The sequence below is a fragment of the Triturus cristatus genome, chromosome 2_1 (genome assembly GCF_964204655.1).
Source record: "Triturus cristatus chromosome 2_1, aTriCri1.1, whole genome shotgun sequence".
Classification (NCBI taxonomy): Eukaryota; Metazoa; Chordata; class Amphibia; order Caudata; family Salamandridae; genus Triturus; species Triturus cristatus.
This window is the reverse complement of record NC_140581.1, coordinates 365,999,983-366,024,572: the sequence shown is the minus strand read 5'-3', so window position 1 is coordinate 366,024,572 and position 24,590 is coordinate 365,999,983. Positions and strand designations below refer to the sequence as shown.

At 59.1% G+C, this 24,590-nt stretch overlaps 28 non-coding genes across 28 annotated transcripts; all 28 read right to left on the bottom strand.

The window, feature by feature from the left end:
• Nucleotides 1–302: 302 nt before the first annotated feature.
• On the bottom strand, nt 303–466 carry LOC146864709 (U1 spliceosomal RNA). Its single transcript, XR_014977975.1, has one exon. It is a non-coding gene; the product is annotated as a U1 spliceosomal RNA (small nuclear RNA).
• Nucleotides 467–1,083: 617 nt separating this feature from the next.
• LOC146864708 (U1 spliceosomal RNA) lies at nt 1,084–1,247 on the bottom strand. Its single transcript, XR_014977364.1, has one exon. It is a non-coding gene; the product is annotated as a U1 spliceosomal RNA (small nuclear RNA).
• A 914-nt stretch (nt 1,248–2,161) lies between these two features.
• LOC146864707 (U1 spliceosomal RNA) lies at nt 2,162–2,325 on the bottom strand. Its single transcript, XR_014977974.1, has one exon. It is a non-coding gene; the product is annotated as a U1 spliceosomal RNA (small nuclear RNA).
• Nucleotides 2,326–2,942: 617 nt separating this feature from the next.
• LOC146864706 (U1 spliceosomal RNA) lies at nt 2,943–3,106 on the bottom strand. Its single transcript, XR_014977973.1, has one exon. It is a non-coding gene; the product is annotated as a U1 spliceosomal RNA (small nuclear RNA).
• Nucleotides 3,107–3,723: 617 nt separating this feature from the next.
• Nucleotides 3,724–3,887, bottom strand: LOC146864705 (U1 spliceosomal RNA). The gene has a single exon (XR_014977972.1). It is a non-coding gene; the product is annotated as a U1 spliceosomal RNA (small nuclear RNA).
• Nucleotides 3,888–4,504: 617 nt separating this feature from the next.
• Nucleotides 4,505–4,668, bottom strand: LOC146864704 (U1 spliceosomal RNA). The gene has a single exon (XR_014977971.1). It is a non-coding gene; the product is annotated as a U1 spliceosomal RNA (small nuclear RNA).
• Nucleotides 4,669–5,285: 617 nt separating this feature from the next.
• LOC146864703 (U1 spliceosomal RNA) lies at nt 5,286–5,449 on the bottom strand. The gene has a single exon (XR_014977970.1). It is a non-coding gene; the product is annotated as a U1 spliceosomal RNA (small nuclear RNA).
• A 914-nt stretch (nt 5,450–6,363) lies between these two features.
• Nucleotides 6,364–6,527, bottom strand: LOC146864702 (U1 spliceosomal RNA). Its single transcript, XR_014977969.1, has one exon. It is a non-coding gene; the product is annotated as a U1 spliceosomal RNA (small nuclear RNA).
• A 617-nt stretch (nt 6,528–7,144) lies between these two features.
• LOC146864701 (U1 spliceosomal RNA) lies at nt 7,145–7,308 on the bottom strand. Its single transcript, XR_014977967.1, has one exon. It is a non-coding gene; the product is annotated as a U1 spliceosomal RNA (small nuclear RNA).
• Nucleotides 7,309–8,222: 914 nt separating this feature from the next.
• Nucleotides 8,223–8,386, bottom strand: LOC146864700 (U1 spliceosomal RNA). The gene has a single exon (XR_014977966.1). It is a non-coding gene; the product is annotated as a U1 spliceosomal RNA (small nuclear RNA).
• Nucleotides 8,387–9,003: 617 nt separating this feature from the next.
• LOC146864699 (U1 spliceosomal RNA) lies at nt 9,004–9,167 on the bottom strand. The gene has a single exon (XR_014977363.1). It is a non-coding gene; the product is annotated as a U1 spliceosomal RNA (small nuclear RNA).
• Nucleotides 9,168–9,784: 617 nt separating this feature from the next.
• Nucleotides 9,785–9,948, bottom strand: LOC146864698 (U1 spliceosomal RNA). Its single transcript, XR_014977965.1, has one exon. It is a non-coding gene; the product is annotated as a U1 spliceosomal RNA (small nuclear RNA).
• Nucleotides 9,949–10,565: 617 nt separating this feature from the next.
• Nucleotides 10,566–10,729, bottom strand: LOC146864697 (U1 spliceosomal RNA). The gene has a single exon (XR_014977964.1). It is a non-coding gene; the product is annotated as a U1 spliceosomal RNA (small nuclear RNA).
• Nucleotides 10,730–11,346: 617 nt separating this feature from the next.
• LOC146864696 (U1 spliceosomal RNA) lies at nt 11,347–11,510 on the bottom strand. Its single transcript, XR_014977963.1, has one exon. It is a non-coding gene; the product is annotated as a U1 spliceosomal RNA (small nuclear RNA).
• Nucleotides 11,511–12,424: 914 nt separating this feature from the next.
• On the bottom strand, nt 12,425–12,588 carry LOC146864695 (U1 spliceosomal RNA). Its single transcript, XR_014977962.1, has one exon. It is a non-coding gene; the product is annotated as a U1 spliceosomal RNA (small nuclear RNA).
• A 617-nt stretch (nt 12,589–13,205) lies between these two features.
• Nucleotides 13,206–13,369, bottom strand: LOC146864694 (U1 spliceosomal RNA). Its single transcript, XR_014977961.1, has one exon. It is a non-coding gene; the product is annotated as a U1 spliceosomal RNA (small nuclear RNA).
• A 617-nt stretch (nt 13,370–13,986) lies between these two features.
• On the bottom strand, nt 13,987–14,150 carry LOC146864693 (U1 spliceosomal RNA). Its single transcript, XR_014977960.1, has one exon. It is a non-coding gene; the product is annotated as a U1 spliceosomal RNA (small nuclear RNA).
• Nucleotides 14,151–14,767: 617 nt separating this feature from the next.
• On the bottom strand, nt 14,768–14,931 carry LOC146864692 (U1 spliceosomal RNA). Its single transcript, XR_014977959.1, has one exon. It is a non-coding gene; the product is annotated as a U1 spliceosomal RNA (small nuclear RNA).
• Nucleotides 14,932–15,548: 617 nt separating this feature from the next.
• On the bottom strand, nt 15,549–15,712 carry LOC146864691 (U1 spliceosomal RNA). The gene has a single exon (XR_014977958.1). It is a non-coding gene; the product is annotated as a U1 spliceosomal RNA (small nuclear RNA).
• Nucleotides 15,713–16,626: 914 nt separating this feature from the next.
• Nucleotides 16,627–16,790, bottom strand: LOC146864690 (U1 spliceosomal RNA). Its single transcript, XR_014977956.1, has one exon. It is a non-coding gene; the product is annotated as a U1 spliceosomal RNA (small nuclear RNA).
• A 617-nt stretch (nt 16,791–17,407) lies between these two features.
• LOC146864689 (U1 spliceosomal RNA) lies at nt 17,408–17,571 on the bottom strand. Its single transcript, XR_014977955.1, has one exon. It is a non-coding gene; the product is annotated as a U1 spliceosomal RNA (small nuclear RNA).
• A 914-nt stretch (nt 17,572–18,485) lies between these two features.
• LOC146864688 (U1 spliceosomal RNA) lies at nt 18,486–18,649 on the bottom strand. The gene has a single exon (XR_014977954.1). It is a non-coding gene; the product is annotated as a U1 spliceosomal RNA (small nuclear RNA).
• A 617-nt stretch (nt 18,650–19,266) lies between these two features.
• LOC146864687 (U1 spliceosomal RNA) lies at nt 19,267–19,430 on the bottom strand. Its single transcript, XR_014977362.1, has one exon. It is a non-coding gene; the product is annotated as a U1 spliceosomal RNA (small nuclear RNA).
• A 914-nt stretch (nt 19,431–20,344) lies between these two features.
• On the bottom strand, nt 20,345–20,508 carry LOC146864686 (U1 spliceosomal RNA). The gene has a single exon (XR_014977953.1). It is a non-coding gene; the product is annotated as a U1 spliceosomal RNA (small nuclear RNA).
• A 617-nt stretch (nt 20,509–21,125) lies between these two features.
• LOC146864685 (U1 spliceosomal RNA) lies at nt 21,126–21,289 on the bottom strand. Its single transcript, XR_014977952.1, has one exon. It is a non-coding gene; the product is annotated as a U1 spliceosomal RNA (small nuclear RNA).
• A 914-nt stretch (nt 21,290–22,203) lies between these two features.
• On the bottom strand, nt 22,204–22,367 carry LOC146864684 (U1 spliceosomal RNA). The gene has a single exon (XR_014977951.1). It is a non-coding gene; the product is annotated as a U1 spliceosomal RNA (small nuclear RNA).
• A 618-nt stretch (nt 22,368–22,985) lies between these two features.
• Nucleotides 22,986–23,149, bottom strand: LOC146864683 (U1 spliceosomal RNA). The gene has a single exon (XR_014977950.1). It is a non-coding gene; the product is annotated as a U1 spliceosomal RNA (small nuclear RNA).
• Nucleotides 23,150–24,056: 907 nt separating this feature from the next.
• LOC146864682 (U1 spliceosomal RNA) lies at nt 24,057–24,220 on the bottom strand. The gene has a single exon (XR_014977949.1). It is a non-coding gene; the product is annotated as a U1 spliceosomal RNA (small nuclear RNA).
• Nucleotides 24,221–24,590: the final 370 nt, after the last annotated feature.

The following is a 24,590-nucleotide window of genomic DNA, read 5'->3' as shown; positions in this document are numbered from 1 at the left end:
GGCTAGGGCGAGGCAAGAGGCTGGCAGCCAGGCCACAGCCCCAGGGGGGCGATGGAAAGGAGCAGACATGTCACCTGGCCAGGGCCTACTTCCCTGTCTCTGGATAGGTCCCCAGAGTGGGAGGCTGCAGCTATCCCATCATTCCCCAGGCTCAGTACTTAGCATGTGATTCCCTCTTGCCCACGCCCCCGCCCCCCTCCAATCCAGCCGCAGCACCCCAGAAAGAACACAGAAGACGAGAAAGGGTGCTCCAGACTCCTTTTTATTTTTTTTTCCTTTTTGTCTTTCTTGAAACCAGAGATCAGGGGAAAGCGCGAACGCAGTCCCCCACTACCAGAAATTATGCAGTCGAGTATCCCGCATTTGGGGACATCGCAGGGGTCAGCACATCCGAAGTGCAATGGATGAGCCTCACCCTGGGAGAACCACCTTCGTGATCATGGTGTCTCCCCTGCCAGGTAAGTATGAGTTGGAAGGGGACAGGGTGAGGGCGGGCCGCTGGGCATCTCCCCGCAGAGCGAGGGTGGCATTCACACAGGCAAGGCCTGAGGCCGGGCGAAGCAGAGCATGGGCATTGTGGGGCGCAAGGTGACCAGCCAAGGCCCCTGTGCCCACTTTGGAAAGCGCGCAGCTACCCACAGCAGCTTCCCACAGGCCTCGGCCGGCCAGCAACATTTGCATGTCCACGCCCACCGGCAGCGCCAATCAGGGCCCTGCTTTCGCTATGCTGCACCTTGCTGACACGGGTGGGGGAAAGCCAGGGCTACAGCAAGCACACGAGAGGGCTTGGCAGGCCTAAATCGGGCCCAAAAGCAGATTTTTCAGGCCCTTTAAACTGTGCACAAGCAAAGGCTTTCGCAAGCACAACAGAGGGCTTGCCAGGTCGAAATCGGGCCCAGAAGCACGTTTCTAAGCCCTGAGCCAGCATCCCCAGGCTTGTAAATTTGCATATCTAATTGGCCCTCGCCCACTCCCCATTCCAGCCAGCTTACAGCACCCTGGACGGACCACAAGAAACGTCAAAGGGTGCTCCAGACTCCTTTTTATTTTTTTTTCCTTTTTGTCTTTCTTGAAACCAGAGATCAGGGGAAAGCGCGAACGCAGTCCCCCACTACCAGAAATTATGCAGTCGAGTATCCCGCATTTGGGGACATCGCAGGGGTCAGCACATCCGAAGTGCAATGGATGAGCCTCACCCTGGGAGCACCACCTTCGTGATCATGGTGTCTCCCCTGCCAGGTAAGTATGAGTTGGAAGGGGACAGGGTGAGGGCGGGCCGCTGGGCATCTCCCCGCAGAGCGAGGGTGGCATTCACACAGGCAAGGCCTGAGGCCGGGCGAAGCAGAGCATGGGCATTGTGGGGCGCAAGGTGACCAGCCAAGGCCCCTGTGCCCACTTTGGAAAGCGCGCAGCTACCCACAGCAGCTTCCCACAGGCCTCGGCCGGCCAGCAACATTTGCATGTCCACGCCCACCGGCAGCGCCAATCAGGGCCCTGCTTTCGCTATGCTGCACCTTGCTGACACGGGTGGGGGAAAGCCAGGGCTACAGCAAGCACAGAAGGGCGATTGCCATGTCGACTTTGGGCCCAGAAGCAGAGATTTGGGGCTTTTGAAGCCTAAGAGCTGCCACTGAGGCCGCCTCTAGAGGTATGCAGTGCCCTGTTGCCTGGCTAGGCCCCAGTCGACTGCTTGTGGCTGAAAGCCAGGGACAAACAGGCCTGCAAGCGAGCAGGGGTTCTCGCCCTGAGCCCCTCACGCCTTCCCGAATGCTCCCAAACGCTGCCGACAGAACCCTCGCCGGGCAGAGCCCTCGCCGGGCCACGGCCTGGGGTCCTCAGCCAGAGTCTGGGCCTGGGAAGGCTAGGGCGAGGCAAGAGGCTGGCAGCCAGGCCACAGCCCCAGGGGGGCGATGGAAAGGAGCAGACATGTCACCTGGCCAGGGCCTACTTCCCTGTCTCTGGATAGGTCCCCAGAGTGGGAGGCTGCAGCTATCCCATCATTCCCCAGGCTCAGTACTTAGCATGTGATTCCCTCTTGCCCACGCCCCCGCCCCCCTCCAATCCAGCCGCAGCACCCCAGAAAGAACACAGAAGACGAGAAAGGGTGCTCCAGACTCCTTTTTATTTTTTTTTCCTTTTTGTCTTTCTTGAAACCAGAGATCAGGGGAAAGCGCGAACGCAGTCCCCCACTACCAGAAATTATGCAGTCGAGTATCCCGCATTTGGGGACATCGCAGGGGTCAGCACATCCGAAGTGCAATGGATGAGCCTCACCCTGGGAGAACCACCTTCGTGATCATGGTGTCTCCCCTGCCAGGTAAGTATGAGTTGGAAGGGGACAGGGTGAGGGCGGGCCGCTGGGCATCTCCCCGCAGAGCGAGGGTGGCATTCACACAGGCAAGGCCTGAGGCCGGGCGAAGCAGAGCATGGGCATTGTGGGGCGCAAGGTGACCAGCCAAGGCCCCTGTGCCCACTTTGGAAAGCGCGCAGCTACCCACAGCAGCTTCCCACAGGCCTCGGCCGGCCAGCAACATTTGCATGTCCACGCCCACCGGCAGCGCCAATCAGGGCCCTGCTTTCGCTATGCTGCACCTTGCTGACACGGGTGGGGGAAAGCCAGGGCTACAGCAAGCACACGAGAGGGCTTGGCAGGCCTAAATCGGGCCCAAAAGCAGATTTTTCAGGCCCTTTAAACTGTGCACAAGCAAAGGCTTTCGCAAGCACAACAGAGGGCTTGCCAGGTCGAAATCGGGCCCAGAAGCACGTTTCTAAGCCCTGAGCCAGCATCCCCAGGCTTGTAAATTTGCATATCTAATTGGCCCTCGCCCACTCCCCATTCCAGCCAGCTTACAGCACCCTGGACGGACCACAAGAAACGTCAAAGGGTGCTCCAGACTCCTTTTTATTTTTTTTTCCTTTTTGTCTTTCTTGAAACCAGAGATCAGGGGAAAGCGCGAACGCAGTCCCCCACTACCAGAAATTATGCAGTCGAGTATCCCGCATTTGGGGACATCGCAGGGGTCAGCACATCCGAAGTGCAATGGATGAGCCTCACCCTGGGAGAACCACCTTCGTGATCATGGTGTCTCCCCTGCCAGGTAAGTATGAGTTGGAAGGGGACAGGGTGAGGGCGGGCCGCTGGGCATCTCCCCGCAGAGCGAGGGTGGCATTCACACAGGCAAGGCCTGAGGCCGGGCGAAGCAGAGCATGGGCATTGTGGGGCGCAAGGTGACCAGCCAAGGCCCCTGTGCCCACTTTGGAAAGCGCGCAGCTACCCACAGCAGCTTCCCACAGGCCTCGGCCGGCCAGCAACATTTGCATGTCCACGCCCACCGGCAGCGCCAATCAGGGCCCTGCTTTCGCTATGCTGCACCTTGCTGACACGGGTGGGGGAAAGCCAGGGCTACAGCAAGCACACGAGAGGGCTTGGCAGGCCTAAATCGGGCCCAAAAGCAGATTTTTCAGGCCCTTTAAACTGTGCACAAGCAAAGGCTTTCGCAAGCACAACAGAGGGCTTGCCAGGTCGAAATCGGGCCCAGAAGCACGTTTCTAAGCCCTGAGCCAGCATCCCCAGGCTTGTAAATTTGCATATCTAATTGGCCCTCGCCCACTCCCCATTCCAGCCAGCTTACAGCACCCTGGACGGACCACAAGAAACGTCAAAGGGTGCTCCAGACTCCTTTTTATTTTTTTTTCCTTTTTGTCTTTCTTGAAACCAGAGATCAGGGGAAAGCGCGAACGCAGTCCCCCACTACCAGAAATTATGCAGTCGAGTATCCCGCATTTGGGGACATCGCAGGGGTCAGCACATCCGAAGTGCAATGGATGAGCCTCACCCTGGGAGAACCACCTTCGTGATCATGGTGTCTCCCCTGCCAGGTAAGTATGAGTTGGAAGGGGACAGGGTGAGGGCGGGCCGCTGGGCATCTCCCCGCAGAGCGAGGGTGGCATTCACACAGGCAAGGCCTGAGGCCGGGCGAAGCAGAGCATGGGCATTGTGGGGCGCAAGGTGACCAGCCAAGGCCCCTGTGCCCACTTTGGAAAGCGCGCAGCTACCCACAGCAGCTTCCCACAGGCCTCGGCCGGCCAGCAACATTTGCATGTCCACGCCCACCGGCAGCGCCAATCAGGGCCCTGCTTTCGCTATGCTGCACCTTGCTGACACGGGTGGGGGAAAGCCAGGGCTACAGCAAGCACACGAGAGGGCTTGGCAGGCCTAAATCGGGCCCAAAAGCAGATTTTTCAGGCCCTTTAAACTGTGCACAAGCAAAGGCTTTCGCAAGCACAACAGAGGGCTTGCCAGGTCGAAATCGGGCCCAGAAGCACGTTTCTAAGCCCTGAGCCAGCATCCCCAGGCTTGTAAATTTGCATATCTAATTGGCCCTCGCCCACTCCCCATTCCAGCCAGCTTACAGCACCCTGGACGGACCACAAGAAACGTCAAAGGGTGCTCCAGACTCCTTTTTATTTTTTTTTCCTTTTTGTCTTTCTTGAAACCAGAGATCAGGGGAAAGCGCGAACGCAGTCCCCCACTACCAGAAATTATGCAGTCGAGTATCCCGCATTTGGGGACATCGCAGGGGTCAGCACATCCGAAGTGCAATGGATGAGCCTCACCCTGGGAGAACCACCTTCGTGATCATGGTGTCTCCCCTGCCAGGTAAGTATGAGTTGGAAGGGGACAGGGTGAGGGCGGGCCGCTGGGCATCTCCCCGCAGAGCGAGGGTGGCATTCACACAGGCAAGGCCTGAGGCCGGGCGAAGCAGAGCATGGGCATTGTGGGGCGCAAGGTGACCAGCCAAGGCCCCTGTGCCCACTTTGGAAAGCGCGCAGCTACCCACAGCAGCTTCCCACAGGCCTCGGCCGGCCAGCAACATTTGCATGTCCACGCCCACCGGCAGCGCCAATCAGGGCCCTGCTTTCGCTATGCTGCACCTTGCTGACACGGGTGGGGGAAAGCCAGGGCTACAGCAAGCACACGAGAGGGCTTGGCAGGCCTAAATCGGGCCCAAAAGCAGATTTTTCAGGCCCTTTAAACTGTGCACAAGCAAAGGCTTTCGCAAGCACAACAGAGGGCTTGCCAGGTCGAAATCGGGCCCAGAAGCACGTTTCTAAGCCCTGAGCCAGCATCCCCAGGCTTGTAAATTTGCATATCTAATTGGCCCTCGCCCACTCCCCATTCCAGCCAGCTTACAGCACCCTGGACGGACCACAAGAAACGTCAAAGGGTGCTCCAGACTCCTTTTTATTTTTTTTTCCTTTTTGTCTTTCTTGAAACCAGAGATCAGGGGAAAGCGCGAACGCAGTCCCCCACTACCAGAAATTATGCAGTCGAGTATCCCGCATTTGGGGACATCGCAGGGGTCAGCACATCCGAAGTGCAATGGATGAGCCTCACCCTGGGAGAACCACCTTCGTGATCATGGTGTCTCCCCTGCCAGGTAAGTATGAGTTGGAAGGGGACAGGGTGAGGGCGGGCCGCTGGGCATCTCCCCGCAGAGCGAGGGTGGCATTCACACAGGCAAGGCCTGAGGCCGGGCGAAGCAGAGCATGGGCATTGTGGGGCGCAAGGTGACCAGCCAAGGCCCCTGTGCCCACTTTGGAAAGCGCGCAGCTACCCACAGCAGCTTCCCACAGGCCTCGGCCGGCCAGCAACATTTGCATGTCCACGCCCACCGGCAGCGCCAATCAGGGCCCTGCTTTCGCTATGCTGCACCTTGCTGACACGGGTGGGGGAAAGCCAGGGCTACAGCAAGCACAGAAGGGCGATTGCCATGTCGACTTTGGGCCCAGAAGCAGAGATTTGGGGCTTTTGAAGCCTAAGAGCTGCCACTGAGGCCGCCTCTAGAGGTATGCAGTGCCCTGTTGCCTGGCTAGGCCCCAGTCGACTGCTTGTGGCTGAAAGCCAGGGACAAACAGGCCTGCAAGCGAGCAGGGGTTCTCGCCCTGAGCCCCTCACGCCTTCCCGAACGCTCCCAAACGCTGCCGACAGAACCCTCGCCGGGCAGAGCCCTCGCCGGGCCACGGCCTGGGGTCCTCAGCCAGAGTCTGGGCCTGGGGAGGCTAGGGCGAGGCAAGAGGCTGGCAGCCAGGCCACAGCCCCAGGGGGGCGATGGAAAGGAGCAGACATGTCACCTGGCCAGGGCCTACTTCCCTGTCTCTGGATAGGTCCCCAGAGTGGGAGGCTGCAGCTATCCCATCATTCCCCAGGCTCAGTACTTAGCATGTGATTCCCTCTTGCCCACGCCCCCGCCCCCCTCCAATCCAGCCGCAGCACCCCAGAAAGAACACAGAAGACGAGAAAGGGTGCTCCAGACTCCTTTTTATTTTTTTTTCCTTTTTGTCTTTCTTGAAACCAGAGATCAGGGGAAAGCGCGAACGCAGTCCCCCACTACCAGAAATTATGCAGTCGAGTATCCCGCATTTGGGGACATCGCAGGGGTCAGCACATCCGAAGTGCAATGGATGAGCCTCACCCTGGGAGAACCACCTTCGTGATCATGGTGTCTCCCCTGCCAGGTAAGTATGAGTTGGAAGGGGACAGGGTGAGGGCGGGCCGCTGGGCATCTCCCCGCAGAGCGAGGGTGGCATTCACACAGGCAAGGCCTGAGGCCGGGCGAAGCAGAGCATGGGCATTGTGGGGCGCAAGGTGACCAGCCAAGGCCCCTGTGCCCACTTTGGAAAGCGCGCAGCTACCCACAGCAGCTTCCCACAGGCCTCGGCCGGCCAGCAACATTTGCATGTCCACGCCCACCGGCAGCGCCAATCAGGGCCCTGCTTTCGCTATGCTGCACCTTGCTGACACGGGTGGGGGAAAGCCAGGGCTACAGCAAGCACACGAGAGGGCTTGGCAGGCCTAAATCGGGCCCAAAAGCAGATTTTTCAGGCCCTTTAAACTGTGCACAAGCAAAGGCTTTCGCAAGCACAACAGAGGGCTTGCCAGGTCGAAATCGGGCCCAGAAGCACGTTTCTAAGCCCTGAGCCAGCATCCCCAGGCTTGTAAATTTGCATATCTAATTGGCCCTCGCCCACTCCCCATTCCAGCCAGCTTACAGCACCCTGGACGGACCACAAGAAACGTCAAAGGGTGCTCCAGACTCCTTTTTATTTTTTTTTCCTTTTTGTCTTTCTTGAAACCAGAGATCAGGGGAAAGCGCGAACGCAGTCCCCCACTACCAGAAATTATGCAGTCGAGTATCCCGCATTTGGGGACATCGCAGGGGTCAGCACATCCGAAGTGCAATGGATGAGCCTCACCCTGGGAGAACCACCTTCGTGATCATGGTGTCTCCCCTGCCAGGTAAGTATGAGTTGGAAGGGGACAGGGTGAGGGCGGGCCGCTGGGCATCTCCCCGCAGAGCGAGGGTGGCATTCACACAGGCAAGGCCTGAGGCCGGGCGAAGCAGAGCATGGGCATTGTGGGGCGCAAGGTGACCAGCCAAGGCCCCTGTGCCCACTTTGGAAAGCGCGCAGCTACCCACAGCAGCTTCCCACAGGCCTCGGCCGGCCAGCAACATTTGCATGTCCACGCCCACCGGCAGCGCCAATCAGGGCCCTGCTTTCGCTATGCTGCACCTTGCTGACACGGGTGGGGGAAAGCCAGGGCTACAGCAAGCACAGAAGGGCGATTGCCATGTCGACTTTGGGCCCAGAAGCAGAGATTTGGGGCTTTTGAAGCCTAAGAGCTGCCACTGAGGCCGCCTCTAGAGGTATGCAGTGCCCTGTTGCCTGGCTAGGCCCCAGTCGACTGCTTGTGGCTGAAAGCCAGGGACAAACAGGCCTGCAAGCGAGCAGGGGTTCTCGCCCTGAGCCCCTCACGCCTTCCCGAATGCTCCCAAACGCTGCCGACAGAACCCTCGCCGGGCAGAGCCCTCGCCGGGCCACGGCCTGGGGTCCTCAGCCAGAGTCTGGGCCTGGGAAGGCTAGGGCGAGGCAAGAGGCTGGCAGCCAGGCCACAGCCCCAGGGGGGCGATGGAAAGGAGCAGACATGTCACCTGGCCAGGGCCTACTTCCCTGTCTCTGGATAGGTCCCCAGAGTGGGAGGCTGCAGCTATCCCATCATTCCCCAGGCTCAGTACTTAGCATGTGATTCCCTCTTGCCCACGCCCCCGCCCCCCTCCAATCCAGCCGCAGCACCCCAGAAAGAACACAGAAGACGAGAAAGGGTGCTCCAGACTCCTTTTTATTTTTTTTTCCTTTTTGTCTTTCTTGAAACCAGAGATCAGGGGAAAGCGCGAACGCAGTCCCCCACTACCAGAAATTATGCAGTCGAGTATCCCGCATTTGGGGACATCGCAGGGGTCAGCACATCCGAAGTGCAATGGATGAGCCTCACCCTGGGAGAACCACCTTCGTGATCATGGTGTCTCCCCTGCCAGGTAAGTATGAGTTGGAAGGGGACAGGGTGAGGGCGGGCCGCTGGGCATCTCCCCGCAGAGCGAGGGTGGCATTCACACAGGCAAGGCCTGAGGCCGGGCGAAGCAGAGCATGGGCATTGTGGGGCGCAAGGTGACCAGCCAAGGCCCCTGTGCCCACTTTGGAAAGCGCGCAGCTACCCACAGCAGCTTCCCACAGGCCTCGGCCGGCCAGCAACATTTGCATGTCCACGCCCACCGGCAGCGCCAATCAGGGCCCTGCTTTCGCTATGCTGCACCTTGCTGACACGGGTGGGGGAAAGCCAGGGCTACAGCAAGCACACGAGAGGGCTTGGCAGGCCTAAATCGGGCCCAAAAGCAGATTTTTCAGGCCCTTTAAACTGTGCACAAGCAAAGGCTTTCGCAAGCACAACAGAGGGCTTGCCAGGTCGAAATCGGGCCCAGAAGCACGTTTCTAAGCCCTGAGCCAGCATCCCCAGGCTTGTAAATTTGCATATCTAATTGGCCCTCGCCCACTCCCCATTCCAGCCAGCTTACAGCACCCTGGACGGACCACAAGAAACGTCAAAGGGTGCTCCAGACTCCTTTTTATTTTTTTTTCCTTTTTGTCTTTCTTGAAACCAGAGATCAGGGGAAAGCGCGAACGCAGTCCCCCACTACCAGAAATTATGCAGTCGAGTATCCCGCATTTGGGGACATCGCAGGGGTCAGCACATCCGAAGTGCAATGGATGAGCCTCACCCTGGGAGCACCACCTTCGTGATCATGGTGTCTCCCCTGCCAGGTAAGTATGAGTTGGAAGGGGACAGGGTGAGGGCGGGCCGCTGGGCATCTCCCCGCAGAGCGAGGGTGGCATTCACACAGGCAAGGCCTGAGGCCGGGCGAAGCAGAGCATGGGCATTGTGGGGCGCAAGGTGACCAGCCAAGGCCCCTGTGCCCACTTTGGAAAGCGCGCAGCTACCCACAGCAGCTTCCCACAGGCCTCGGCCGGCCAGCAACATTTGCATGTCCACGCCCACCGGCAGCGCCAATCAGGGCCCTGCTTTCGCTATGCTGCACCTTGCTGACACGGGTGGGGGAAAGCCAGGGCTACAGCAAGCACACGAGAGGGCTTGGCAGGCCTAAATCGGGCCCAAAAGCAGATTTTTCAGGCCCTTTAAACTGTGCACAAGCAAAGGCTTTCGCAAGCACAACAGAGGGCTTGCCAGGTCGAAATCGGGCCCAGAAGCACGTTTCTAAGCCCTGAGCCAGCATCCCCAGGCTTGTAAATTTGCATATCTAATTGGCCCTCGCCCACTCCCCATTCCAGCCAGCTTACAGCACCCTGGACGGACCACAAGAAACGTCAAAGGGTGCTCCAGACTCCTTTTTATTTTTTTTTCCTTTTTGTCTTTCTTGAAACCAGAGATCAGGGGAAAGCGCGAACGCAGTCCCCCACTACCAGAAATTATGCAGTCGAGTATCCCGCATTTGGGGACATCGCAGGGGTCAGCACATCCGAAGTGCAATGGATGAGCCTCACCCTGGGAGAACCACCTTCGTGATCATGGTGTCTCCCCTGCCAGGTAAGTATGAGTTGGAAGGGGACAGGGTGAGGGCGGGCCGCTGGGCATCTCCCCGCAGAGCGAGGGTGGCATTCACACAGGCAAGGCCTGAGGCCGGGCGAAGCAGAGCATGGGCATTGTGGGGCGCAAGGTGACCAGCCAAGGCCCCTGTGCCCACTTTGGAAAGCGCGCAGCTACCCACAGCAGCTTCCCACAGGCCTCGGCCGGCCAGCAACATTTGCATGTCCACGCCCACCGGCAGCGCCAATCAGGGCCCTGCTTTCGCTATGCTGCACCTTGCTGACACGGGTGGGGGAAAGCCAGGGCTACAGCAAGCACACGAGAGGGCTTGGCAGGCCTAAATCGGGCCCAAAAGCAGATTTTTCAGGCCCTTTAAACTGTGCACAAGCAAAGGCTTTCGCAAGCACAACAGAGGGCTTGCCAGGTCGAAATCGGGCCCAGAAGCACGTTTCTAAGCCCTGAGCCAGCATCCCCAGGCTTGTAAATTTGCATATCTAATTGGCCCTCGCCCACTCCCCATTCCAGCCAGCTTACAGCACCCTGGACGGACCACAAGAAACGTCAAAGGGTGCTCCAGACTCCTTTTTATTTTTTTTTCCTTTTTGTCTTTCTTGAAACCAGAGATCAGGGGAAAGCGCGAACGCAGTCCCCCACTACCAGAAATTATGCAGTCGAGTATCCCGCATTTGGGGACATCGCAGGGGTCAGCACATCCGAAGTGCAATGGATGAGCCTCACCCTGGGAGAACCACCTTCGTGATCATGGTGTCTCCCCTGCCAGGTAAGTATGAGTTGGAAGGGGACAGGGTGAGGGCGGGCCGCTGGGCATCTCCCCGCAGAGCGAGGGTGGCATTCACACAGGCAAGGCCTGAGGCCGGGCGAAGCAGAGCATGGGCATTGTGGGGCGCAAGGTGACCAGCCAAGGCCCCTGTGCCCACTTTGGAAAGCGCGCAGCTACCCACAGCAGCTTCCCACAGGCCTCGGCCGGCCAGCAACATTTGCATGTCCACGCCCACCGGCAGCGCCAATCAGGGCCCTGCTTTCGCTATGCTGCACCTTGCTGACACGGGTGGGGGAAAGCCAGGGCTACAGCAAGCACACGAGAGGGCTTGGCAGGCCTAAATCGGGCCCAAAAGCAGATTTTTCAGGCCCTTTAAACTGTGCACAAGCAAAGGCTTTCGCAAGCACAACAGAGGGCTTGCCAGGTCGAAATCGGGCCCAGAAGCACGTTTCTAAGCCCTGAGCCAGCATCCCCAGGCTTGTAAATTTGCATATCTAATTGGCCCTCGCCCACTCCCCATTCCAGCCAGCTTACAGCACCCTGGACGGACCACAAGAAACGTCAAAGGGTGCTCCAGACTCCTTTTTATTTTTTTTTCCTTTTTGTCTTTCTTGAAACCAGAGATCAGGGGAAAGCGCGAACGCAGTCCCCCACTACCAGAAATTATGCAGTCGAGTATCCCGCATTTGGGGACATCGCAGGGGTCAGCACATCCGAAGTGCAATGGATGAGCCTCACCCTGGGAGAACCACCTTCGTGATCATGGTGTCTCCCCTGCCAGGTAAGTATGAGTTGGAAGGGGACAGGGTGAGGGCGGGCCGCTGGGCATCTCCCCGCAGAGCGAGGGTGGCATTCACACAGGCAAGGCCTGAGGCCGGGCGAAGCAGAGCATGGGCATTGTGGGGCGCAAGGTGACCAGCCAAGGCCCCTGTGCCCACTTTGGAAAGCGCGCAGCTACCCACAGCAGCTTCCCACAGGCCTCGGCCGGCCAGCAACATTTGCATGTCCACGCCCACCGGCAGCGCCAATCAGGGCCCTGCTTTCGCTATGCTGCACCTTGCTGACACGGGTGGGGGAAAGCCAGGGCTACAGCAAGCACAGAAGGGCGATTGCCATGTCGACTTTGGGCCCAGAAGCAGAGATTTGGGGCTTTTGAAGCCTAAGAGCTGCCACTGAGGCCGCCTCTAGAGGTATGCAGTGCCCTGTTGCCTGGCTAGGCCCCAGTCGACTGCTTGTGGCTGAAAGCCAGGGACAAACAGGCCTGCAAGCGAGCAGGGGTTCTCGCCCTGAGCCCCTCACGCCTTCCCGAACGCTCCCAAACGCTGCCGACAGAACCCTCGCCGGGCAGAGCCCTCGCCGGGCCACGGCCTGGGGTCCTCAGCCAGAGTCTGGGCCTGGGGAGGCTAGGGCGAGGCAAGAGGCTGGCAGCCAGGCCACAGCCCCAGGGGGGCGATGGAAAGGAGCAGACATGTCACCTGGCCAGGGCCTACTTCCCTGTCTCTGGATAGGTCCCCAGAGTGGGAGGCTGCAGCTATCCCATCATTCCCCAGGCTCAGTACTTAGCATGTGATTCCCTCTTGCCCACGCCCCCGCCCCCCTCCAATCCAGCCGCAGCACCCCAGAAAGAACACAGAAGACGAGAAAGGGTGCTCCAGACTCCTTTTTATTTTTTTTTCCTTTTTGTCTTTCTTGAAACCAGAGATCAGGGGAAAGCGCGAACGCAGTCCCCCACTACCAGAAATTATGCAGTCGAGTATCCCGCATTTGGGGACATCGCAGGGGTCAGCACATCCGAAGTGCAATGGATGAGCCTCACCCTGGGAGAACCACCTTCGTGATCATGGTGTCTCCCCTGCCAGGTAAGTATGAGTTGGAAGGGGACAGGGTGAGGGCGGGCCGCTGGGCATCTCCCCGCAGAGCGAGGGTGGCATTCACACAGGCAAGGCCTGAGGCCGGGCGAAGCAGAGCATGGGCATTGTGGGGCGCAAGGTGACCAGCCAAGGCCCCTGTGCCCACTTTGGAAAGCGCGCAGCTACCCACAGCAGCTTCCCACAGGCCTCGGCCGGCCAGCAACATTTGCATGTCCACGCCCACCGGCAGCGCCAATCAGGGCCCTGCTTTCGCTATGCTGCACCTTGCTGACACGGGTGGGGGAAAGCCAGGGCTACAGCAAGCACACGAGAGGGCTTGGCAGGCCTAAATCGGGCCCAAAAGCAGATTTTTCAGGCCCTTTAAACTGTGCACAAGCAAAGGCTTTCGCAAGCACAACAGAGGGCTTGCCAGGTCGAAATCGGGCCCAGAAGCACGTTTCTAAGCCCTGAGCCAGCATCCCCAGGCTTGTAAATTTGCATATCTAATTGGCCCTCGCCCACTCCCCATTCCAGCCAGCTTACAGCACCCTGGACGGACCACAAGAAACGTCAAAGGGTGCTCCAGACTCCTTTTTATTTTTTTTTCCTTTTTGTCTTTCTTGAAACCAGAGATCAGGGGAAAGCGCGAACGCAGTCCCCCACTACCAGAAATTATGCAGTCGAGTATCCCGCATTTGGGGACATCGCAGGGGTCAGCACATCCGAAGTGCAATGGATGAGCCTCACCCTGGGAGAACCACCTTCGTGATCATGGTGTCTCCCCTGCCAGGTAAGTATGAGTTGGAAGGGGACAGGGTGAGGGCGGGCCGCTGGGCATCTCCCCGCAGAGCGAGGGTGGCATTCACACAGGCAAGGCCTGAGGCCGGGCGAAGCAGAGCATGGGCATTGTGGGGCGCAAGGTGACCAGCCAAGGCCCCTGTGCCCACTTTGGAAAGCGCGCAGCTACCCACAGCAGCTTCCCACAGGCCTCGGCCGGCCAGCAACATTTGCATGTCCACGCCCACCGGCAGCGCCAATCAGGGCCCTGCTTTCGCTATGCTGCACCTTGCTGACACGGGTGGGGGAAAGCCAGGGCTACAGCAAGCACACGAGAGGGCTTGGCAGGCCTAAATCGGGCCCAAAAGCAGATTTTTCAGGCCCTTTAAACTGTGCACAAGCAAAGGCTTTCGCAAGCACAACAGAGGGCTTGCCAGGTCGAAATCGGGCCCAGAAGCACGTTTCTAAGCCCTGAGCCAGCATCCCCAGGCTTGTAAATTTGCATATCTAATTGGCCCTCGCCCACTCCCCATTCCAGCCAGCTTACAGCACCCTGGACGGACCACAAGAAACGTCAAAGGGTGCTCCAGACTCCTTTTTATTTTTTTTTCCTTTTTGTCTTTCTTGAAACCAGAGATCAGGGGAAAGCGCGAACGCAGTCCCCCACTACCAGAAATTATGCAGTCGAGTATCCCGCATTTGGGGACATCGCAGGGGTCAGCACATCCGAAGTGCAATGGATGAGCCTCACCCTGGGAGAACCACCTTCGTGATCATGGTGTCTCCCCTGCCAGGTAAGTATGAGTTGGAAGGGGACAGGGTGAGGGCGGGCCGCTGGGCATCTCCCCGCAGAGCGAGGGTGGCATTCACACAGGCAAGGCCTGAGGCCGGGCGAAGCAGAGCATGGGCATTGTGGGGCGCAAGGTGACCAGCCAAGGCCCCTGTGCCCACTTTGGAAAGCGCGCAGCTACCCACAGCAGCTTCCCACAGGCCTCGGCCGGCCAGCAACATTTGCATGTCCACGCCCACCGGCAGCGCCAATCAGGGCCCTGCTTTCGCTATGCTGCACCTTGCTGACACGGGTGGGGGAAAGCCAGGGCTACAGCAAGCACACGAGAGGGCTTGGCAGGCCTAAATCGGGCCCAAAAGCAGATTTTTCAGGCCCTTTAAACTGTGCACAAGCAAAGGCTTTCGCAAGCACAACAGAGGGCTTGCCAGGTCGAAATCGGGCCCAGAAGCACGTTTCTAAGCCCTGAGCCAGCATCCCCAGGCTTGTAAATTTGCATATCTAATTGGCCCTCGCCCACTCCCCATTCCAGCCAGCTTACAGCACCCTGGACGGACCACAAGAAACGTCAAAGGGTGCTCCAGACTCCTTTTTATTTTTTTTTCCTTTTTGTCTTTCTTGAAACCAGAGATCAGGGGAAAGCGCGAACGCAGTCCCCCACTACCAGAAATTATGCAGTCGAGTATCCCGCATTTGGGGACATCGCAGGGGTCAGCACATCCGAAGTGCAATGGATGAGCCTCACCCTGGGAGAACCACCTTCGTGATCATGGTGTCTCCCCTGCCAGGTAAGTATGAGTTGGAAGGGGACAGGGTGAGGGCGGGCCGCTGGGCATCTCCCCGCAGAGCGAGGGTGGCATTCACACAGGCAAGGCCTGAGGCCGGGCGAAGCAGAGCATGGGCATTGTGGGGCGCAAGGTGACCAGCCAAGGCCCCTGTGCCCACTTTGGAAAGCGCGCAGCTACCCACAGCAGCTTCCCACAGGCCTCGGCCGGCCAGCAACATTTGCATGTCCACGCCCACCGGCAGCGCCAATCAGGGCCCTGCTTTCGCTATGCTGCACCTTGCTGACACGGGTGGGGGAAAGCCAGGGCTACAGCAAGCACACGAGAGGGCTTGGCAGGCCTAAATCGGGCCCAAAAGCAGATTTTTCAGGCCCTTTAAACTGTGCACAAGCAAAGGCTTTCGCAAGCACAACAGAGGGCTTGCCAGGTCGAAATCGGGCCCAGAAGCACGTTTCTAAGCCCTGAGCCAGCATCCCCAGGCTTGTAAATTTGCATATCTAATTGGCCCTCGCCCACTCCCCATTCCAGCCAGCTTACAGCACCCTGGACGGACCACAAGAAACGTCAAAGGGTGCTCCAGACTCCTTTTTATTTTTTTTTCCTTTTTGTCTTTCTTGAAACCAGAGATCAGGGGAAAGCGCGAACGCAGTCCCCCACTACCAGAAATTATGCAGTCGAGTATCCCGCATTTGGGGACATCGCAGGGGTCAGCACATCCGAAGTGCAATGGATGAGCCTCACCCTGGGAGAACCACCTTCGTGATCATGGTGTCTCCCCTGCCAGGTAAGTATGAGTTGGAAGGGGACAGGGTGAGGGCGGGCCGCTGGGCATCTCCCCGCAGAGCGAGGGTGGCATTCACACAGGCAAGGCCTGAGGCCGGGCGAAGCAGAGCATGGGCATTGTGGGGCGCAAGGTGACCAGCCAAGGCCCCTGTGCCCACTTTGGAAAGCGCGCAGCTACCCACAGCAGCTTCCCACAGGCCTCGGCCGGCCAGCAACATTTGCATGTCCACGCCCACCGGCAGCGCCAATCAGGGCCCTGCTTTCGCTATGCTGCACCTTGCTGACACGGGTGGGGGAAAGCCAGGGCTACAGCAAGCACAGAAGGGCGATTGCCATGTCGACTTTGGGCCCAGAAGCAGAGATTTGGGGCTTTTGAAGCCTAAGAGCTGCCACTGAGGCCGCCTCTAGAGGTATGCAGTGCCCTGTTGCCTGGCTAGGCCCCAGTCGACTGCTTGTGGCTGAAAGCCAGGGACAAACAGGCCTGCAAGCGAGCAGGGGTTCTCGCCCTGAGCCCCTCACGCCTTCCCGAACGCTCCCAAACGCTGCCGACAGAACCCTCGCCGGGCAGAGCCCTCGCCGGGCCACGGCCTGGGGTCCTCAGCCAGAGTCTGGGCCTGGGGAGGCTAGGGCGAGGCAAGAGGCTGGCAGCCAGGCCACAGCCCCAGGGGGGCGATGGAAAGGAGCAGACATGTCACCTGGCCAGGGCCTACTTCCCTGTCTCTGGATAGGTCCCCAGAGTGGGAGGCTGCAGCTATCCCATCATTCCCCAGGCTCAGTACTTAGCATGTGATTCCCTCTTGCCCACGCCCCCGCCCCCCTCCAATCCAGCCGCAGCACCCCAGAAAGAACACAGAAGACGAGAAAGGGTGCTCCAGACTCCTTTTTATTTTTTTTTCCTTTTTGTCTTTCTTGAAACCAGAGATCAGGGGAAAGCGCGAACGCAGTCCCCCACTACCAGAAATTATGCAGTCGAGTATCCCGCATTTGGGGACATCGCAGGGGTCAGCACATCCGAAGTGCAATGGATGAGCCTCACCCTGGGAGAACCACCTTCGTGATCATGGTGTCTCCCCTGCCAGGTAAGTATGAGTTGGAAGGGGACAGGGTGAGGGCGGGCCGCTGGGCATCTCCCCGCAGAGCGAGGGTGGCATTCACACAGGCAAGGCCTGAGGCCGGGCGAAGCAGAGCATGGGCATTGTGGGGCGCAAGGTGACCAGCCAAGGCCCCTGTGCCCACTTTGGAAAGCGCGCAGCTACCCACAGCAGCTTCCCACAGGCCTCGGCCGGCCAGCAACATTTGCATGTCCACGCCCACCGGCAGCGCCAATCAGGGCCCTGCTTTCGCTATGCTGCACCTTGCTGACACGGGTGGGGGAAAGCCAGGGCTACAGCAAGCACACGAGAGGGCTTGGCAGGCCTAAATCGGGCCCAAAAGCAGATTTTTCAGGCCCTTTAAACTGTGCACAAGCAAAGGCTTTCGCAAGCACAACAGAGGGCTTGCCAGGTCGAAATCGGGCCCAGAAGCACGTTTCTAAGCCCTGAGCCAGCATCCCCAGGCTTGTAAATTTGCATATCTAATTGGCCCTCGCCCACTCCCCATTCCAGCCAGCTTACAGCACCCTGGACGGACCACAAGAAACGTCAAAGGGTGCTCCAGACTCCTTTTTATTTTTTTTTCCTTTTTGTCTTTCTTGAAACCAGAGATCAGGGGAAAGCGCGAACGCAGTCCCCCACTACCAGAAATTATGCAGTCGAGTATCCCGCATTTGGGGACATCGCAGGGGTCAGCACATCCGAAGTGCAATGGATGAGCCTCACCCTGGGAGAACCACCTTCGTGATCATGGTGTCTCCCCTGCCAGGTAAGTATGAGTTGGAAGGGGACAGGGTGAGGGCGGGCCGCTGGGCATCTCCCCGCAGAGCGAGGGTGGCATTCACACAGGCAAGGCCTGAGGCCGGGCGAAGCAGAGCATGGGCATTGTGGGGCGCAAGGTGACCAGCCAAGGCCCCTGTGCCCACTTTGGAAAGCGCGCAGCTACCCACAGCAGCTTCCCACAGGCCTCGGCCGGCCAGCAACATTTGCATGTCCACGCCCACCGGCAGCGCCAATCAGGGCCCTGCTTTCGCTATGCTGCACCTTGCTGACACGGGTGGGGGAAAGCCAGGGCTACAGCAAGCACAGAAGGGCGATTGCCATGTCGACTTTGGGCCCAGAAGCAGAGATTTGGGGCTTTTGAAGCCTAAGAGCTGCCACTGAGGCCGCCTCTAGAGGTATGCAGTGCCCTGTTGCCTGGCTAGGCCCCAGTCGACTGCTTGTGGCTGAAAGCCAGGGACAAACAGGCCTGCAAGCGAGCAGGGGTTCTCGCCCTGAGCCCCTCACGCCTTCCCGAATGCTCCCAAACGCTGCCGACAGAACCCTCGCCGGGCAGAGCCCTCGCCGGGCCACGGCCTGGGGTCCTCAGCCAGAGTCTGGGCCTGGGAAGGCTAGGGCGAGGCAAGAGGCTGGCAGCCAGGCCACAGCCCCAGGGGGGCGATGGAAAGGAGCAGACATGTCACCTGGCCAGGGCCTACTTCCCTGTCTCTGGATAGGTCCCCAGAGTGGGAGGCTGCAGCTATCCCATCATTCCCCAGGCTCAGTACTTAGCATGTGATTCCCTCTTGCCCACGCCCCCGCCCCCCTCCAATCCAGCCGCAGCACCCCAGAAAGAACACAGAAGACGAGAAAGGGTGCTCCAGACTCCTTTTTATTTTTTTTTCCTTTTTGTCTTTCTTGAAACCAGAGATCAGGGGAAAGCGCGAACGCAGTCCCCCACTACCAGAAATTATGCAGTCGAGTATCCCGCATTTGGGGACATCGCAGGGGTCAGCACATCCGAAGTGCAATGGATGAGCCTCACCCTGGGAGAACCACCTTCGTGATCATGGTGTCTCCCCTGCCAGGTAAGTATGAGTTGGAAGGGGACAGGGTGAGGGCGGGCCGCTGGGCATCTCCCCGCAGAGCGAGGGTGGCATTCACACAGGCAAGGCCTGAGGCCGGGCGAAGCAGAGCATGGGCATTGTGGGGCGCAAGGTGACCAGCCAAGGCCCCTGTGCCCACTTTGGAAAGCGCGCAGCTACCCACAGCAGCTTCCCACAGGCCTCGGCCGGCCAGCAACATTTGCATGTCCACGCCCACCGGCAGCGCCAATCAGGGCCCTGCTTTCGCTATGCTGCACCTTGCTGACACGGGTGGGGGAAAGCCAGGGCTACAGCAAGCACACGAGAGGGCTTGGCAGGCCTAAATCGGGCCCAAAAGCAGATTTTTCAGGCCCTTTAAACTGTGCACAAGCAAAGGCTTTCGCAAGCACAACAGAGGGCTTGCCAGGTCGAAATCGGGCCCAGAAGCACGTTTCTAAGCCCTGAGCCAGCATCCCCAGGCTTGTAAATTTGCATATCTAATTGGCCCTCGCCCACTCCCCATTCCAGCCAGCTTACAGCACCCTGGACGGACCACAAGAAACGTCAAAGGGTGCTCCAGACTCCTTTTTATTTTTTTTTCCTTTTTGTCTTTCTTGAAACCAGAGATCAGGGGAAAGCGCGAACGCAGTCCCCCACTACCAGAAATTATGCAGTCGAGTATCCCGCATTTGGGGACATCGCAGGGGTCAGCACATCCGAAGTGCAATGGATGAGCCTCACCCTGGGAGCACCACCTTCGTGATCATGGTGTCTCCCCTGCCAGGTAAGTATGAGTTGGAAGGGGACAGGGTGAGGGCGGGCCGCTGGGCATCTCCCCGCAGAGCGAGGGTGGCATTCACACAGGCAAGGCCTGAGGCCGGGCGAAGCAGAGCATGGGCATTGTGGGGCGCAAGGTGACCAGCCAAGGCCCCTGTGCCCACTTTGGAAAGCGCGCAGCTACCCACAGCAGCTTCCCACAGGCCTCGGCCGGCCAGCAACATTTGCATGTCCACGCCCACCGGCAGCGCCAATCAGGGCCCTGCTTTCGCTATGCTGCACCTTGCTGACACGGGTGGGGGAAAGCCAGGGCTACAGCAAGCACAGAAGGGCGATTGCCATGTCGACTTTGGGCCCAGAAGCAGAGATTTGGGGCTTTTGAAGCCTAAGAGCTGCCACTGAGGCCGCCTCTAGAGGTATGCAGTGCCCTGTTGCCTGGCTAGGCCCCAGTCGACTGCTTGTGGCTGAAAGCCAGGGACAAACAGGCCTGCAAGCGAGCAGGGGTTCTCGCCCTGAGCCCCTCACGCCTTCCCGAATGCTCCCAAACGCTGCCGACAGAACCCTCGCCGGGCAGAGCCCTCGCCGGGCCACGGCCTGGGGTCCTCAGCCAGAGTCTGGGCCTGGGAAGGCTAGGGCGAGGCAAGAGGCTGGCAGCCAGGCCACAGCCCCAGGGGGGCGATGGAAAGGAGCAGACATGTCACCTGGCCAGGGCCTACTTCCCTGTCTCTGGATAGGTCCCCAGAGTGGGAGGCTGCAGCTATCCCATCATTCCCCAGGCTCAGTACTTAGCATGTGATTCCCTCTTGCCCACGCCCCCGCCCCCCTCCAATCCAGCCGCAGCACCCCAGAAAGAACACAGAAGACGAGAAAGGGTGCTCCAGACTCCTTTTTATTTTTTTTTCCTTTTTGTCTTTCTTGAAACCAGAGATCAGGGGAAAGCGCGAACGCAGTCCCCCACTACCAGAAATTATGCAGTCGAGTATCCCGCATTTGGGGACATCGCAGGGGTCAGCACATCCGAAGTGCAATGGATGAGCCTCACCCTGGGAGAACCACCTTCGTGATCATGGTGTCTCCCCTGCCAGGTAAGTATGAGTTGGAAGGGGACAGGGTGAGGGCGGGCCGCTGGGCATCTCCCCGCAGAGCGAGGGTGGCATTCACACAGGCAAGGCCTGAGGCCGGGCGAAGCAGAGCATGGGCATTGTGGGGCGCAAGGTGACCAGCCAAGGCCCCTGTGCCCACTTTGGAAAGCGCGCAGCTACCCACAGCAGCTTCCCACAGGCCTCGGCCGGCCAGCAACATTTGCATGTCCACGCCCACCGGCAGCGCCAATCAGGGCCCTGCTTTCGCTATGCTGCACCTTGCTGACACGGGTGGGGGAAAGCCAGGGCTACAGCAAGCACACGAGAGGGCTTGGCAGGCCTAAATCGGGCCCAAAAGCAGATTTTTCAGGCCCTTTAAACTGTGCACAAGCAAAGGCTTTCGCAAGCACAACAGAGGGCTTGCCAGGTCGAAATCGGGCCCAGAAGCACGTTTCTAAGCCCTGAGCCAGCATCCCCAGGCTTGTAAATTTGCATATCTAATTGGCCCTCGCCCACTCCCCATTCCAGCCAGCTTACAGCACCCTGGACGGACCACAAGAAACGTCAAAGGGTGCTCCAGACTCCTTTTTATTTTTTTTTCCTTTTTGTCTTTCTTGAAACCAGAGATCAGGGGAAAGCGCGAACGCAGTCCCCCACTACCAGAAATTATGCAGTCGAGTATCCCGCATTTGGGGACATCGCAGGGGTCAGCACATCCGAAGTGCAATGGATGAGCCTCACCCTGGGAGAACCACCTTCGTGATCATGGTGTCTCCCCTGCCAGGTAAGTATGAGTTGGAAGGGGACAGGGTGAGGGCGGGCCGCTGGGCATCTCCCCGCAGAGCGAGGGTGGCATTCACACAGGCAAGGCCTGAGGCCGGGCGAAGCAGAGCATGGGCATTGTGGGGCGCAAGGTGACCAGCCAAGGCCCCTGTGCCCACTTTGGAAAGCGCGCAGCTACCCACAGCAGCTTCCCACAGGCCTCGGCCGGCCAGCAACATTTGCATGTCCACGCCCACCGGCAGCGCCAATCAGGGCCCTGCTTTCGCTATGCTGCACCTTGCTGACACGGGTGGGGGAAAGCCAGGGCTACAGCAAGCACAGAAGGGCGATTGCCATGTCGACTTTGGGCCCAGAAGCAGAGATTTGGGGCTTTTGAAGCCTAAGAGCTGCCACTGAGGCCGCCTCTAGAGGTATGCAGTGCCCTGTTGCCTGGCTAGGCCCCAGTCGACTGCTTGTGGCTGAAAGCCAGGGACAAACAGGCCTGCAAGCGAGCAGGGGTTCTCGCCCTGAGCCCCTCACGCCTTCCCGAACGCTCCCAAACGCTGCAGACAGAACCCTCGCCGGGCAGAGCCCTCGCCGGGCCACGGCCTGGGGTCCTCAGCCAGAGTCTGGGCCTGGGGAGGCTAGGGCGAGGCAAGAGGCTGGCAGCCAGGCCACAGCCCCAGGGGGGCGATGGAAAGGAGCAGACATGTCACCTGGCCAGGGCCTACTTCCCTGTCTCTGGATAGGTCCCCAGAGTGGGAGGCTGCAGCTATCCCATCATTCCCCAGGCTCAGTACTTAGCATGTGATTCCCTCTTGCCCACGCCCCCGCCCCCCTCCAATCCAGCCGCAGCACCCCAGAAAGAACACAGAAGACGAGAAAGGGTGCTCCAGACTCCTTTTTATTTTTTTTTCCTTTTTGTCTTTCTTGAAACCAGAGATCAGGGGAAAGCGCGAACGCAGTCCCCCACTACCAGAAATTATGCAGTCGAGTATCCCGCATTTGGGGACATCGCAGGGGTCAGCACATCCGAAGTGCAATGGATGAGCCTCACCCTGGGAGAACCACCTTCGTGATCATGGTGTCTCCCCTGCCAGGTAAGTATGAGTTGGAAGGGGACAGGGTGAGGGCGGGCCGCTGGGCATCTCCCCGCAGAGCGAGGGTGGCATTCACACAGGCAAGGCCTGAGGCCGGGCGAAGCAGATGCATGGGCATTGTGGGGCGCAAGGTGACCAGCCAAGGCCCCTGTGCCCACTTTGGAAAGCGCGCAGCTACCCACAGCAGCTTCCCACAGGCCTCGGCCGGCCAGCAACATTTGCATGTCCACGCCCACCGGCAGCGCCAATCAGGGCCCTGCTTTCGCTATGCTGCACCTTGCTGACACGGGTGGGGGAAAGCCAGGGCTACAGCAAGCACACGAGAGGGCTTGGCAGGCCTAAATCGGGCCCAAAAGCAGATTTTTCAGGCCCTTTAAACTGTGCACAAGCAAAGGCTTTCGCAAGAACAACAGAGGGCTTGCCAGGTCGAAATCGGGCCCAGAAGCACGTTTCTAAGCCCTGAGCCAGCATCCCCAGGCTTGTAAATTTGCATATCTAATTGGCCCTCGCCCACTCCCCATTCCAGCCAGCTTACAGCACCCTGGACGGACCACAAGAAACGTCAAAGGGTGCTCCAGACTCCTTTTTATTTTTTTTTCCTTTTTGTCTTTCTTGAAACCAGAGATCAGGGGAAAGCGCGAACGCAGTCCCCCACTACCAGAAATTATGCAGTCGAGTATCCCGCATTTGGGGACATCGCAGGGGTCAGCACATCCGAAGTGCAATGGATGAGCCTCACCCTGGGAGAACCACCTTCGTGATCATGGTGTCTCCCCTGCCAGGTAAGTATGAGTTGGAAGGGGACAGGGTGAGGGCGGGCCGCTGGGCATCTCCCCGCAGAGCGAGGGTGGCATTCACACAGGCAAGGCCTGAGGCCGGGCGAAGCAGAGCATGGGCATTGTGGGGCGCAAGGTGACCAGCCAAGGCCCCTGTGCCCACTTTGGAAAGCGCGCAGCTACCCACAGCAGCTTCCCACAGGCCTCGGTTGGCCAGCAACATTTGCATGTCCACGCCCACCGGCAGCGCCAATCAGGGCCCTGCTTTCGCTATGCTGCACCTTGCTGACACGGGTGGGGGAAAGCCAGGGCTACAGCAAGCACAGAAGGGCGATTGCCATGTCGACTTTGGGCCCAGAAGCAGAGATTTGGGGCTTTTGAAGCCTAAGAGCTGCCACTGAGGCCGCCTCTAGAGGTATGCAGTGCCCTGTTGCCTGGCTAGGCCCCAGTCGACTGCTTGTGGCTGAAAGCCAGGGACAAACAGGCCTGCAAGCGAGCAGGGGTTCTCGCCCCTCACCCCTCACCGAACGCTCCCAAACGCTGCAGACAGAACCCTCGCCGGGCAGAGCCCTCGCCGGGCCACGGCCTGGGGTCCTCAGCCAGAGTCTGGGCCTGGGAAGGCTAGGGCGAGGCAAGAGGCTGGCAGCCAGGCCACAGCCCCAGGGGGGCGATGGAAAGGAGCAGACATGTCACCTGGCCAGGGCCTACTTCCCTGTCTCTGGATAGGTCCCCAGAGTGGGAGGCTGCAGCTATCCCATCATTCCCCAGGCTCAGTACTTAGCATGTGATTCCCTCTTGCCCACGCCCCCGCCCCCCTCCAATCCAGCCGCAGCACCCCAGAAAGAACACAGAAGACGAGAAAGGGTGCTCCAGACTCCTTTTTATTTTTTTTTCCTTTTTGTCTTTCTTGAAACCAGAGATCAGGGGAAAGCGCGAACGCAGTCCCCCACTACCAGAAATTATGCAGTCGAGTATCCCGCATTTGGGGACATCGCAGGGGTCAGCACATCCGAAGTGCAATGGATGAGCCTCACCCTGGGAGAACCACCTTCGTGATCATGGTGTCTCCCCTGCCAGGTAAGTATGAGTTGGAAGGGGACAGGGTGAGGGCGGGCCGCTGGGCATCTCCCCGCAGAGCGAGGGTGGCATTCACACAGGCAAGGCCTGAGGCCGGGCGAAGCAGATGCATGGGCATTGTGGGGCGCAAGGTGACCAGCCAAGGCCCCTGTGCCCACTTTGGAAAGCGCGCAGCTACCCACAGCAGCTTCCCACAGGCCTCGGCCGGCCAGCAACATTTGCATGTCCACGCCCACCGGCAGCGCCAATCAGGGCCCTGCTTTCGCTATGCTGCACCTTGCTGACACGGGTGGGGGAAAGCCAGGGCTACAGCAAGCACACGAGAGGGCTTGGCAGGCCTAAATCGGGCCCAAAAGCAGATTTTTCAGGCCCTTTAAA